Below are 15,261 nucleotides of genomic sequence, written 5' to 3'. Positions count from 1 at the left end.
GTGTGTCTTTTCAATCTTTTCAAAGAAGATTCTTTGGACTTACTAAATCACCTCAATTTTATACGTTTTCTGTTGTATTAACTTCTGGTCATATCTTTATTTATCTTTTTTCTATGTTCTCAGGGTTTATTGTTTTCATCTTCTGATGTCAATTAAAACACTTGGTTATTCATTTTAATAAATATTTTACTTATAAAGATTTGAACTTTTGAAGATTCCAGCTTACTTGTAAGTTTCTAAGGGTCAGGTCCTCTCCATTGTTGCTGGCCTAAGGTTTAGTTCACCATATAGCCATGTACATATTGACCTATTTTCCCCTCGACTTTCTGTGATTCCCTACATCTCACCTTTCTTTGCAGACAAGCCATTTGAAATACCCTTAACTTATTTCACAGCCAATAAGTCATTGAAATAATCTGTAGTTTTTAGAGAAATCTTCTTATATAATTAGGCAGAAAATCTCACCTGCCATAGTTTTCAAAACAGCATAATTTCACTCTTCTCAATGCTTAATCTGTTGTATTACACAACCTTTGAGTATTTAGCTTTATCAATGACATGTCCTTTAAAAATGTTTTAGAGATCCTACCAGTCTTTGAAAACATCCTTGTTCCTTGTTTCAGTTCCAGTTTTATGTATATATTCTGCCTTGCACCTGATTATTCCAACAATTGATGGATGGCCTTGGGAATCTAATTCTGGTATTGATAGTCTTTACTGATTGTCTCCCCTCGTAGCTGATTTCTTCATTATTGTGTAAATTTAGATCATGAGCTCATGTTTAGCTAAACAGCTGACCTTGTAAGACGCTTAGGTGTGAACGCTCGTATGCTTCAGCAGAAAGTCGGCAAAGATTTATTTGTGTCCCTCCAATGAGTTGCCCACGAGGACACCGTTTTCTACAAGTGTTGGTCCAATACTCCCTCTAGAGGCAGGGGACTCCGACAGGGCTGATTGGCGGCCCCCGATCTGGGGCAGGGGCAGTGGGCAGCCTGTGGCCCGGGCAGGAGCCTCTTTGCATGTGTCCCTGGGACACATCTGCCTGCGAACTTCGGTCACCTGGCAGGAAGCTACGATGCCCAGACCTATGGTTAGCTGTGCAGCGAGGTGTACTGTGAGGACAGGTTCCACACACACTTCAAGTAAGAGGTCGGCCTGAGTGGAAAGGTGAGAGTTTGGGCAGCTGTGCAGACAAAGAAGGCGCCCTTTGGCCTGGGCCTAAATGCTTGTGACACCCCACTGGACCTGCCGCGCTCTGAGGGCACTGCCCTGGGCCCCCTGCTCCCCTGCCCTTTGTTCAGTCACAGCAGAGATGGCCACACCCACTCCTTCAGTGACGGCAGATTTCCAACCACCCTCAGCCCCGCCCCCTCTCCACAGTTTACCATGGACTACAGATGCTGCATCCTGAGGCCAGGGCGTTCCGAGAATGCCAAGGGCAGACATGATGACCTTAAATGATTTCCTCTTGTGTCAGGTTTGGTAAACTTTAGGAGCTAGGAAATGGTCCACTTTACAGAAATGTTCAAATTTACTGGCATTTCATATATTCTCTGCTATAACATTGTCCTGATTCTGTCTGTATATTCTTTACTTATGTTTTTGTTTTCCTTAATCAAAGTGTGTCTTTTCAATCTTTTCAAAGAAGATTCTTTGGACTTACTAAATCACCTCAATTTTATACGTTTTCTGTTGTATTCAGTTCTGCTCATATCTTTATTTATCTTTTTTCTATGTTCTCAGGGTTTATTGTTTTGATCTTCTGATGTCAATTAAAACACTTGGTTATTCATTTTAATAAATATTTTACTTATAAAGATTTGAACTTTTGAAATTTCCAGCTTACTTGTAAGTTTATAAGGGTCAGGTCCTCTCCATTGTTGCTGGCCTAAGGTTTAGTTCACCATATAGCAATGTATATATTGACCTATTTTCCCCTCGACTTTCTGTGATTCCCTACATCTCACCTTTCTTGGCAGACAAGCCATTTGAAATACCCTTAACTTATTTCACAGCCAATAAGTCATTGAAATAATGTGTATTTTTAGAGAAATCTTCTTATATAATTAGGCAGAAAATCTCACCTGCCATAGTTTTCAAAACAGCATAATTTCACTCTTCTCAATGCTTAATCTTTTGTATTACACAACCTTTGAGTATTTAGCTTTATCAATGACATGTCCTTTAAAAATGTTTTAGAGAACCTACCAGTCTTTGAAAACATCCTTGTTCCTTGTTTCAGTTCCAGTTTTATGTATATATTCTGCCTTGCACCTGATTATTCCAACAATTGATGGATGGCCTTGGGAATCTAATTCTGGTATTGATAGTCTTTACTGATTGTCTCCCCTCGTAGCTGATTTCTTCATTATTGTGTAAATTTAGATCATGAGCTCATGTTTAGATAAACAGCTGACCTTGTAAGACGCTTAGGTGTGAACGCTCGTAATCTTCAGCAGAAAGTCGGCAAAGATTTATTTGTGTCCCTCCAATGAGTTGCCCACGAGGACACCGTTTTCTACAAGTGTTGGTCCAATACTCCCTCAAGAGGCAGGGGACTCCGACAGGGCTGATTGGCGGCCCCCGATCTGGGGCAGGGGCAGTGGGCAGCCTGTGGCCCGGGCAGGAGCCTCTTTGCATGTGTCCCTGGGACACATGTGCCTGCGAACTTCGGTCACCTGGCAGGAAGCTACGATGCCCAGACCTATGGTTAGCTGTGCAGCGAGGTGTACTGTGAGGACAGGTTCCACACACACTTCAAGTAAGAGGTCGGCCTGAGTGGAAAGGTGAATGTTTGGGCAGCTGTGCAGACAAAGAAGGCGCCCTTTGGCCTGGGCCTAAATGCTTGTGACACCCCACTGGACCTGCCGTACTCTGAGGGCACTGTCCTGGGCCCCCTGCTCCCCTGCCCTTTGTTCAGTCACAGCAGAGATGGCCACACCCACTCCTTCAGTGAGGGCAGAGTTCCAACCACCCTCAGCCCCGCCCCCTCTCCGCAGGTTACCATGGACTACAGAGGCTGCATCCTGAGGCAAGGGCATTCCGAGAATGCCAAGGGCAGACATGATGACCTTAAATGATTTCCTCTTGTGTCAGGTTTGGTAAACTTTAGGAGCTAGGAAATGGTCCACTTTACAGAAATGTTCAAATTTACTGGCATTTCATATATTCTCTGCTATAACATTCTCCTGATTCTTTCTGTATTTTCTTTACTTATGTTTTTGTTTTCCTTAATCAAAGTGTGTCTTTTCAATCTTTTCAAAGAAGATTCTTTGGACTTACTAAATCACCTCAATTTTATACGTTTTCTGTTGTATTAACTTCTGGTCATATCTTTATTTATCTTTTTTCTATGTTCTCAGGGTTTATTGTTTTCATCTTCTGATGTCAATTAAAACACTTGGTTATTCATTTTAATAAATATTTTACTTATAAAGATTTGAACTTTTGAAGATTCCAGCTTACTTGTAAATTTCTAAGGGTCAGGTCCTCTCCATTTTTGCTGGCCTAAAGTTTAGTTCACCATATAGCAATGTACATATTGACCTATTTTCCCCTCGACTTTCTGTGATTCCCTACATCTCACCTTTCTTTGCAGACAAGCCATTTGAAATACCCTTAACTTATTTCACAGCCAATAAGTCATTGAAATAATGTGTATTTTTAGAGAAATCTTCTTATATAATTAGGCAGAAAATCTCACCTGCCATAGTTTTCAAAACAGCATAATTTCACTCTTCTCAATGCTTAATCTGTTGTATTACACAACCTTTGAGTATTTAGCTTTATCAATGACATGTACTTTAAAAATGTTTTAGAGATCCTACCAGTCTTTGAAAACATCCTTGTTCCTTGTTTCAGGTCCAGTTTTATGTATATATTCTGCCTTGCACCTGATTATTCCAACAATTGATGGATGGCCTTGGGAATCTAATTCTGGTATTGATAGTCTTTACTGATTGTCTCCCCTCGTAGCTGATTTCTTCATTATTGTGTAAATTTAGATCATGAGCTCATGTTTAGCTAAACAGCTGACCTTGTAAGACGCTTACGTGTGAACGCTCGTAAGCTTCAGCAGAAAGTCGGCAAAGATTTATTTGTGTCCCTACAATGAGTTGCCCACGAGGACACCGTTTTCTACAAGTGTTGGTCCAATACTCCCTCTAGAGGAAGGGGACTCCGACAGGGCTGATTGGCGGCCCCCGATCTGGGGCAGGGGCAGTGGGCAGCCAGTGGCCCGGGCAGGAGCCTCTTTGCATGTGTCCCTGGGACACATCTGCCTGCGAACATCGGTCACCTGGCAGGAAGCTACGATGCCCAGACCTATGGTTAGCTGTGCAGCGAGGTGTACTGTGAGGACAGGTTCCACACACACTTCAAGTAAGAGGTCGGCCTGAGTGGAAAGGTGAGAGTTTGGGCAGCTGTGCAGACAAAGAAGGCGCCCTTTGGCCTGGGCCTAAATGCTTGTGACACCCCACTGGACCTGCCGTGCTCTGAGGGCACTGCCCTGGGCCCCCTGCTCCCCTGCCCTTTGTTCAGTCACAGCAGAGATGGCCACACCCACTCCTTCAGTGAGGGCAGAGTTCCAACCACCCTCAGCCCCGCCCCCTCTCCGCAGGTTACCATGGACTACAGAGGCTGCATCCTGAGGCCAGGGCGTTCCGAGAATGCCAAGGGCAGACATGATGACCTTAAATGATTTCCTCTTGTGTCAGGTTTGGTAAACTTTAGGAGCTAGGAAATGGTCCACTTTACAGAAATGTTCAAATTTACTGGCATTTCATATATTCTCTGCTATAACATTGTCCTGATTCTTTCTGTATTTTCTTTACTTATGTTTTTGTTTTGCTTAATCAAAGTGTGTCTTTTCAATCTTTTCAAAGAAGATTCTTTGGACTTACTAAATCACCTCAATTTTATACGTTTTCTGTTGTATTAACTTCTGGTCATATCTTTATTTATCTTTTTTCTATGTTCTCAGGGTTTATTGTTTTCATCTTCTGATGTCAATTAAAACACTTGGTTATTCATTTTAATAAATATTTTACTTATAAAGATTTGAACTTTTGAAGATTCCAGCTTACTTGTAAGTTTCTAAGGGTCAGGTCCTCTCCATTGTTGCTGGCCTAAGGTTTAGTTCACCATATAGCCATGTACATATTGACCTATTTTCCCCTCGACTTTCTGTGATTCCCTACATCTCACCTTTCTTTGCAGACAAGCCATTTGAAATACCCTTAACTTATTTCACAGCCAATAAGTCATTGAAATAATCTGTAGTTTTTAGAGAAATCTTCTTATATAATTAGGCAGAAAATCTCACCTGCCATAGTTTTCAAAACAGCATAATTTCACTCTTCTCAATGCTTAATCTGTTGTATTACACAACCTTTGAGTATTTAGCTTTATCAATGACATGTCCTTTAAAAATGTTTTAGAGATCCTACCAGTCTTTGAAAACATCCTTGTTCCTTGTTTCAGTTCCAGTTTTATGTATATATTCTGCCTTGCACCTGATTATTCCAACAATTGATGGATGGCCTTGGGAATCTAATTCTGGTATTGATAGTCTTTACTGATTGTCTCCCCTCGTAGCTGATTTCTTCATTATTGTGTAAATTTAGATCATGAGCTCATGTTTAGCTAAACAGCTGACCTTGTAAGACGCTTAGGTGTGAACGCTCGTATGCTTCAGCAGAAAGTCGGCAAAGATTTATTTGTGTCCCTCCAATGAGTTGCCCACGAGGACACCGTTTTCTACAAGTGTTGGTCCAATACTCCCTCTAGAGGCAGGGGACTCCGACAGGGCTGATTGGCGGCCCCCGATCTGGGGCAGGGGCAGTGGGCAGCCTGTGGCCCGGGCAGGAGCCTCTTTGCATGTGTCCCTGGGACACATCTGCCTGCGAACTTCGGTCACCTGGCAGGAAGCTACGATGCCCAGACCTATGGTTAGCTGTGCAGCGAGGTGTACTGTGAGGACAGGTTCCACACACACTTCAAGTAAGAGGTCGGCCTGAGTGGAAAGGTGAGAGTTTGGGCAGCTGTGCAGACAAAGAAGGCGCCCTTTGGCCTGGGCCTAAATGCTTGTGACACCCCACTGGACCTGCCGCGCTCTGAGGGCACTGCCCTGGGCCCCCTGCTCCCCTGCCCTTTGTTCAGTCACAGCAGAGATGGCCACACCCACTCCTTCAGTGACGGCAGATTTCCAACCACCCTCAGCCCCGCCCCCTCTCCACAGTTTACCATGGACTACAGATGCTGCATCCTGAGGCCAGGGCGTTCCGAGAATGCCAAGGGCAGACATGATGACCTTAAATGATTTCCTCTTGTGTCAGGTTTGGTAAACTTTAGGAGCTAGGAAATGGTCCACTTTACAGAAATGTTCAAATTTACTGGCATTTCATATATTCTCTGCTATAACATTGTCCTGATTCTGTCTGTATATTCTTTACTTATGTTTTTGTTTTCCTTAATCAAAGTGTGTCTTTTCAATCTTTTCAAAGAAGATTCTTTGGACTTACTAAATCACCTCAATTTTATACGTTTTCTGTTGTATTCAGTTCTGCTCATATCTTTATTTATCTTTTTTCTATGTTCTCAGGGTTTATTGTTTTGATCTTCTGATGTCAATTAAAACACTTGGTTATTCATTTTAATAAATATTTTACTTATAAAGATTTGAACTTTTGAAGATTCCAGCTTACTTGTAAGTTTATAAGGGTCAGGTCCTCTTCATTGTTGCTGGCCTAAGGTTTAGTTCACCATATAGCAATGTATATATTGACCTATTTTCCCCTCGACTTTCTGTGATTCCCTACATCTCACCTTTCTTGGCAGACAAGCCATTTGAAATACCCTTAACTTATTTCACAGCCAATAAGTCATTGAAATAATGTGTATTTTTAGAGAAATCTTCTTATATAATTAGGCAGAAAATCTCACCTGCCATAGTTTTCAAAACAGCATAATTTCACTCTTCTCAATGCTTAATCTTTTGTATTACACAACCTTTGAGTATTTAGCTTTATCAATGACATGTCCTTTAAAAATGTTTTAGAGAACCTACCAGTCTTTGAAAACATCCTTGTTCCTTGTTTCAGTTCCAGTTTTATGTATATATTCTGCCTTGCACCTGATTATTCCAACAATTGATGGATGGCCTTGGGAATCTAATTCTGGTATTGATAGTCTTTACTGATTGTCTCCCCTCGTAGCTGATTTCTTCATTATTGTGTAAATTTAGATCATGAGCTCATGTTTAGATAAATAGCTGACCTTGTAAGACGCTTAGGTGTGAACGCTCGTAATCTTCAGCAGAAAGTCGGCAAAGATTTATTTTTGTCCCTACAATGAGTTGCCCACGAGGACACCGTTTTCTACAAGTGTTGGTCCAATACTCCCTCAAGAGGCAGGGGACTCCGACAGGGCTGATTGGCGGCCCCCGATCTGGGGCAGGGGCATTGGGCAGCCTGTGGCCCGGGCAGGAGCCTCTTTGCATGTGTCCCTGGGACACATCTGCCTGCGAACTTCGGTCACCTGGCAGGAAGCTACGATGCCCAGACCTATGGTTAGCTGTGCAGCGAGGTGTACTGTGAGGACAGGTTCCACACACACTTCAAGTAAGAGGTCGGCCTGAGTGGAAAGGTGAAAGTTTGGGCAGCTGTGCAGACAAAGAAGGCGCCCTTTGGCCTGGGCCTAAATGCTTGTGACACCCCACTGGACATGCCGTACTCTGAGGGCACTGCCCTGGGCCCCCTGCTCCCCTGCCCTTTGTTCAGTCACAGCAGAGATGGCCACACCCACTCCTTCAGTGAGGGCAGAGTTCCAACCACCGTCAGCCCCGCCCCCTCTCCGCAGGTTACCATGGACTACAGAGGCTGCATCCTGAGGCAAGGGCATTCCGAGAATGCCAAGGGCAGACATGATGACCTTAAATGATTTCCTCTTGTGTCAGGTTTGGTAAACTTTAGGAGCTAGGAAATGGTCCACTTTACAGAAATGTTCAAATTTACTGGCATTTCATATATTCTCTGCTATAACATTGTCCTGATTCTTTCTGTATTCTCTTTACTTATGTTTTTGTTTTGCTTAATCAAAGTGTGTCTTTTCAATCTTTTCAAAGAAGATTCTTTGGACTTACTAAATCACCTCAATTTTATACGTTTTCTGTTGTATTAACTTCTGGTCATATCTTTATTTATCTTTTTTCTATGTTCTCAGGGTTTATTGTTTTCATCTTCTGATGTCAATTAAAACACTTGGTTATTCATTTTAATAAATATTTTACTTATAAAGATTTGAACTTTTGAAGATTCCAGCTTACTTGTAAGTTTCTAAGGGTCAGGTCCTCTCCATTGTTGCTGGCCTAAGGTTTAGTTCACCATATAGCCATGTACATATTGACCTATTTTCCCCTCGACTTTCTGTGATTCCCTACATCTCACCTTTCTTTGCAGACAAGCCATTTGAAATACCCTTAACTTATTTCACAGCCAATAAGTCATTGAAATAATCTGTAGTTTTTAGAGAAATCTTCTTATATAATTAGGCAGAAAATCTCACCTGCCATAGTTTTCAAAACAGCATAATTTCACTCTTCTCAATGCTTAATCTGTTGTATTACACAACCTTTGAGTATTTAGCTTTATCAATGACATGTCCTTTAAAAATGTTTTAGAGATCCTACCAGTCTTTGAAAACATCCTTGTTCCTTGTTTCAGTTCCAGTTTTATGTATATATTCTGCCTTGCACCTGATTATTCCAACAATTGATGGATGGCCTTGGGAATCTAATTCTGGTATTGATAGTCTTTACTGATTGTCTCCCCTCGTAGCTGATTTCTTCATTATTGTGTAAATTTAGATCATGAGCTCATGTTTAGCTAAACAGCTGACCTTGTAAGACGCTTAGGTGTGAACGCTCGTATGCTTCAGCAGAAAGTCGGCAAAGATTTATTTGTGTCCCTCCAATGAGTTGCCCACGAGGACACCGTTTTCTACAAGTGTTGGTCCAATACTCCCTCTAGAGGCAGGGGACTCCGACAGGGCTGATTGGCGGCCCCCGATCTGGGGCAGGGGCAGTGGGCAGCCTGTGGCCCGGGCAGGAGCCTCTTTGCATGTGTCCCTGGGACACATCTGCCTGCGAACTTCGGTCACCTGGCAGGAAGCTACGATGCCCAGACCTATGGTTAGCTGTGCAGCGAGGTGTACTGTGAGGACAGGTTCCACACACACTTCAAGTAAGAGGTCGGCCTGAGTGGAAAGGTGAGAGTTTGGGCAGCTGTGCAGACAAAGAAGGCGCCCTTTGGCCTGGGCCTAAATGCTTGTGACACCCCACTGGACCTGCCGCGCTCTGAGGGCACTGCCCTGGGCCCCCTGCTCCCCTGCCCTTTGTTCAGTCACAGCAGAGATGGCCACACCCACTCCTTCAGTGACGGCAGATTTCCAAGCACCCTCAGCCCCGCCCCCTCTCCACAGTTTACCATGGACTACAGATGCTGCATCCTGAGGCCAGGGCGTTCCGAGAATGCCAAGGGCAGACATGATGACCTTAAATGATTTCCTCTTGTGTCAGGTTTGGTAAACTTTAGGAGCTAGGAAATGGTCCACTTTACAGAAATGTTCAAATTTACTGGCATTTCATATATTCTCTGCTATAACATTGTCCTGATTCTGTCTGTATATTCTTTACTTATGTTTTTGTTTTCCTTAATCAAAGTGTGTCTTTTCAATCTTTTCAAAGAAGATTCTTTGGACTTACTAAATCACCTCAATTTTATACGTTTTCTGTTGTATTCAGTTCTGCTCATATCTTTATTTATCTTTTTTCTATGTTCTCAGGGTTTATTGTTTTGATCTTCTGATGTCAATTAAAACACTTGGTTATTCATTTTAATAAATATTTTACTTATAAAGATTTGAACTTTTGAAGATTCCAGCTTACTTGTAAGTTTATAAGGGTCAGGTCCTCTTCATTGTTGCTGGCCTAAGGTTTAGTTCACCATATAGCAATGTATATATTGACCTATTTTCCCCTCGACTTTCTGTGATTCCCTACATCTCACCTTTCTTGGCAGACAAGCCATTTGAAATACCCTTAACTTATTTCACAGCCAATAAGTCATTGAAATAATGTGTATTTTTAGAGAAATCTTCTTATATAATTAGGCAGAAAATCTCACCTGCCATAGTTTTCAAAACAGCATAATTTCACTCTTCTCAATGCTTAATCTTTTGTATTACACAACCTTTGAGTATTTAGCTTTATCAATGACATGTCCTTTAAAAATGTTTTAGAGAACCTACCAGTCTTTGAAAACATCCTTGTTCCTTGTTTCAGTTCCAGTTTTATGTATATATTCTGCCTTGCACCTGATTATTCCAACAATTGATGGATGGCCTTGGGAATCTAATTCTGGTATTGATAGTCTTTACTGATTGTCTCCCCTCGTAGCTGATTTCTTCATTATTGTGTAAATTTAGATCATGAGCTCATGTTTAGATAAATAGCTGACCTTGTAAGACGCTTAGGTGTGAACGCTCGTAATCTTCAGCAGAAAGTCGGCAAAGATTTATTTGTGTCCCTACAATGAGTTGCCCACGAGGACACCGTTTTCTACAAGTGTTGGTCCAATACTCCCTCAAGAGGCAGGGGACTCCGACAGGGCTGATTGGCGGCCCCCGATCTGGGGCAGGGGCAGTGGGCAGCCTGTGGCCCGGGCAGGAGCCTCTTTGCATGTGTCCCTGGGACACATCTGCCTGCGAACTTCGGTCACCTTGCAGGAAGCTACGATGCCCAGACCTATGGTTAGCTGTGCAGCGAGGTGTACTGTGAGGACAGGTTCCACACACACTTCAAGTAAGAGGTCGGCCTGAGTGGAAAGGTGAAAGTTTGGGCAGCTGTGCAGACAAAGAAGGCGCCCTTTGGCCTGGGCCTAAATGCTTGTGACACCCCACTGGACATGCCGTACTCTGAGGGCACTGCCCTGGGCCCCCTGCTCCCCTGCCCTTTGTTCAGTCACAGCAGAGATGGCCACACCCACTCCTTCAGTGAGGGCAGAGTTCCAACCACCGTCAGCCCCGCCCCCTCTCCGCAGGTTACCATGGACTACAGAGGCTGCATCCTGAGGCAAGGGCATTCCGAGAATGCCAAGGGCAGACATGATGACCTTAAATGATTTCCTCTTGTGTCAGGTTTGGTAAACTTTAGGAGCTAGGAAATGGTCCACTTTACAGAAATGTTCAAATTTACTGGCATTTCATATATTCTCTGCTATAACATTGTCCTGATTCTTTCTGTATTTTCTTTACTTATGTTTTTGTTTTCCTTAATCAAAGTGTGTCTTTTCAATCTTTTCAAAGAAGATTCTTTGGACTTACTAAATCACCTCAATTTTATACGTTTTCTGTTGTATTAACTTCTGGTCATATCTTTATTTATCTTTTTTCTATGTTCTCAGGGTTTATTGTTTTCATCTTCTGATGTCAATTAAAACACTTGGTTATTCATTTTAATAAATATTTTACTTATAAAGATTTGAACTTTTGAAGATTCCAGCTTACTTGTAAATTTCTAAGGGTCAGGTCCTCTCCATTGTTGCTGGCCTAAAGTTTAGTTCACCATATAGCAATGTACATATTGACCTATTTTCCCCTCGACTTTCTGTGATTCCCTACATCTCACCTTTCTTGGCAGACAAGCCATTTGAAATACCCTTAACTTATTTCACAGCCAATAAGTCATTGAAATAATGTGTAGTTTTTAGAGAAATCTTCTTATATAATTAGGCAGAAAATCTCACCTGCCATAGTTTTCAAAACAGCATAATTTCACTCTTCTCAATGCTTAATCTGTTGTATTACACAACCTTTGAGTATTTAGCTTTATCAATGACATGTCCTTTAAAAATGTTTTAGAGATCCTACCAGTCTTTGAAAACATCCTTGTTCCTTGTTTCAGATCCAGTTTTATGTAGATATTCTGCCTTGCACCTGATTATTCCAACAATTGATGGATGGCCTTGGGAATCTAATTCTGGTATTGATAGTCTTTACTGATTGTCTCCCCTCGTAGCTGATTTCTTCATTATTGTGTAAATTTAGATCATGAGCTCATGCTTAGCTAAACAGCTGACCTTGTAAGACGCTTAGGTGTGAACGCTCGTAAGCTTCAGCAGAAAGTCGGCAAAGATTTATTTGTGTCCCTCCAATGAGTTGCCCACGAGGACACCGTTTTCTACAAGTGTTGGTCCAATACTCGCTCTAGAGGAAGGGGACTCCGACAGGGCTGATTGGCGGCCCCCGATCTGGGGCAGGGGCAGTGGGCAGCCAGTGGCCCGGGCAGGAGCCTCTTTGCATGTGTCCCTGGGACACATCTGCCTGCGAACTTCGGTCACCTGGCAGGAAGCTACGATGCCCAGACCTATGGTTAGCTGTGCAGCGAGGTGTACTGTGAGGACAGGTTCCACACACACTTCAAGTAAGTGGTCGGCCTGAGTGGAAAGGTGAGAGTTTGGGCAGCTGTGCAGAGAAAGAAGGCGCCCTTTGGCCTGGGCCTAAATGCTTGTGACACCCCACTGGACCTGCCGCGCTCTGAAGGCACTGCCCTGGGCCCCCTGCTCCCCTGCCCTTTGTTCAGTCACAGCAGAGATGGCCACACCCACTCCTTCAGTGAGGGCAGATTTCCAACCACCCTCAGACCCGCCCCCTCTCCGCAGGTTACCATGGACTACAGATGCTGCATCCTGAGGCCAGGTCGTTCCGAGAATGACAAGGGCAGACATGATGACCTTAAATGATTTCCTCTTGTGTCAGGTTTGGTAAACTTTAGGAGCTAGGAAATGGTCCACTTTACAGAAATGTTCAAATTTACTGGCATTTCATATATTCTCTGCTATAACATTGTCCTGATTCTTTCTGTATATTCTTTACTTATGTTTTTGTTTTCCTTAATCAAAGTGTGTCTTTTCAATCTTTTCAAAGAAGATTCTTTGGACTTACTAAATCACCTCAATTTATACGTTTTCTGTTGTATTAAGTTCTGCTCATATCTTTATTTATCTTTTTTCTATGTTCTCAGGGTTTATTGTTTTGATCTTCTGATGTCAATTAAAACACTTGGTTATTCATTTTAATAAATATTTTACTTATAAAGATTTGAACTTTTGAAGATTCCAGCTTACTTGTAAGTTTCTAAGGGTCAGGTCCTCTCCATTGTTGCTGGCCTAAGGTTTAGTTCACCATATAGCAATGTATATATTGAACTATTTTCCCCTCGACTTTCTGTGATTCCCTACATCTCACCTTTCTTGGCAGACAAGCCATTTGAAATACCCTTAACTTTTTTCACAGCCAATAAGTCATTGAAATAATGTGTAGTTTTTAGAGAAATCTTCTTATATTATTAGGCAGAAAATCTCACCTGCCATAGTTTTCAAAACAGCATAATTTCACTCTTCTCAATGCTTAAACTGTTGTATTACACAACCTTTGAGTATTTAGCTTTATCAATGACATGTCCTTTAAAAATGTTTTAGAGATCCTACCAGTCTTTGAAAACATCCTTGTTCCTTGTTTCAGTTCCAGTTTTATGTATATATTCTGCCTTGCACCTGATTATTCCAACAATTGATGGATGGCCTTGGGAATCTAATTCTGGTATTGATAGTCTTTACTGATTGTCTCCCCTCGTAGCTGATTTCTTCATTATTGTGTAAATTTAGATCATGAGCGCATGTTAAGCTAAACAGCTGACCTTGTAAGACGCTTAGGTGTGAACGCTCATAAGCTTCAGCAGAAAGTCGGCAAAGATTTATTTGTGTCCCTCCAATGAGTTGCCCACGAGGACACCGTTTCCTACAAGTGTTGGTCCAATACTCCCTCAAGAGGAAGGGGACTCCGACAGGGCTGATTGGCGGCCCCCGATCTGGGGCAGGGGCAGTGGGCAGCCTGTGGCCCGGGCAGGAGCCTCTTTGCATGTGTCCCTGGGACATATCTGCCTGCGAAATTCGGTCATCTGGCAGGAACATACGATGCCCAGACCTATGGTTAGCTGTGAAGTGAGGTGTACTGTGAGGACAGGTTCCACACACACTTCAAGTAAGAGGTCGGCCGGAGTGGAAAGGTGAGAGTTTGGGCAGCTGTGCAGACAAAGAAGGCGCCCTTTGGCCTGGGCCTAAATGCTTGTGACACCCCACTGAACCTGCCGCGCTCTGAGGGCACTGCCCTGGGCCCACTGCTCCCCTGACCTTTGTTCAGTCACAGCAGAGATGGCCACACCCACTCCTTCAGTGAGGGCAGATTTCCTACCACCCTCAGCCCCGCCCCCTCTCCGCAGGTTACCATGGACTACAGATGCTGCATCCTGAGGCCAGGTCGTTCCGAGAATGACAAGGGCAGACATGATGACCTTAAATGATTTCCTCTTGTGTCAGGTTTGGTAAACTTTAGGAGCTAGGAAATGGTCCACTTTACAGAAATGTTCAAATTTACTGGCATTTCATATATTCTCTGCTATAACATTGTCCTGATTCTTTCTGTATATTCTTTACTTATGTTTTTGTTTTCCTTAATCAAAGTGTGTCTTTTCAATCTTTTCAAAGAAGATTCTTTGGACTTACTAAATCACCTCAATTTATACGTTTTCTGTTGTATTAAGTTCTGCTCATATCTTTATTTATCTTTTTTCTATGTTCTCAGGGTTTATTGTTTTGATCTTCTGATGTCAATTAAAACACTTGGTTATTCATTTTAATAAATATTTTACTTATAAAGATTTGAACTTTTGAAGATTCCAGCTTACTTGTAAGTTTCTAAGGGTCAGGTCCTCTCCATTGTTGCTGGCCTAAGGTTTAGTTCACCATATAGCAATGTATATATTGACCTATTTTCCCTCGACTTTCTGTGATTCCCTACATCTCACCTTTCTTGGCAGACAAGCCATTTGAAATACCCTTAACTTATTTCACAGCCAATAAGTCATTGAAATAATGTGTATTTTTTAGAGAAATCTTCTTATATAATTAGGCAGAAAATCTCACCTGCCATAGTTTTCAAAACAGCATAATTTCATTCTTCTCAATGCATAATCTGTTGTATTACACAACCTTTGAGTATTTAGCTTTATCAATGACATGTCCTTTAAAAATGTTTTAGAGAACCTACCAGTCTTTGAAAACATCCCTGTTCCTTGTTTCAGTTCCAGTTTTATGTATATATTCTGCCTTGCACCTGATTATTCCAACAATTGATGGATGGCCTTGG

Source organism: Mesoplodon mirus (genome assembly GCF_964341445.2).
Source record: "Mesoplodon mirus genome assembly, chromosome: 1".
Classification (NCBI taxonomy): Eukaryota; Metazoa; Chordata; class Mammalia; order Artiodactyla; family Ziphiidae; genus Mesoplodon; species Mesoplodon mirus.
The sequence above is the reverse complement of the archived record's forward strand: the minus strand, read 5'-3'. Positions refer to the sequence as shown.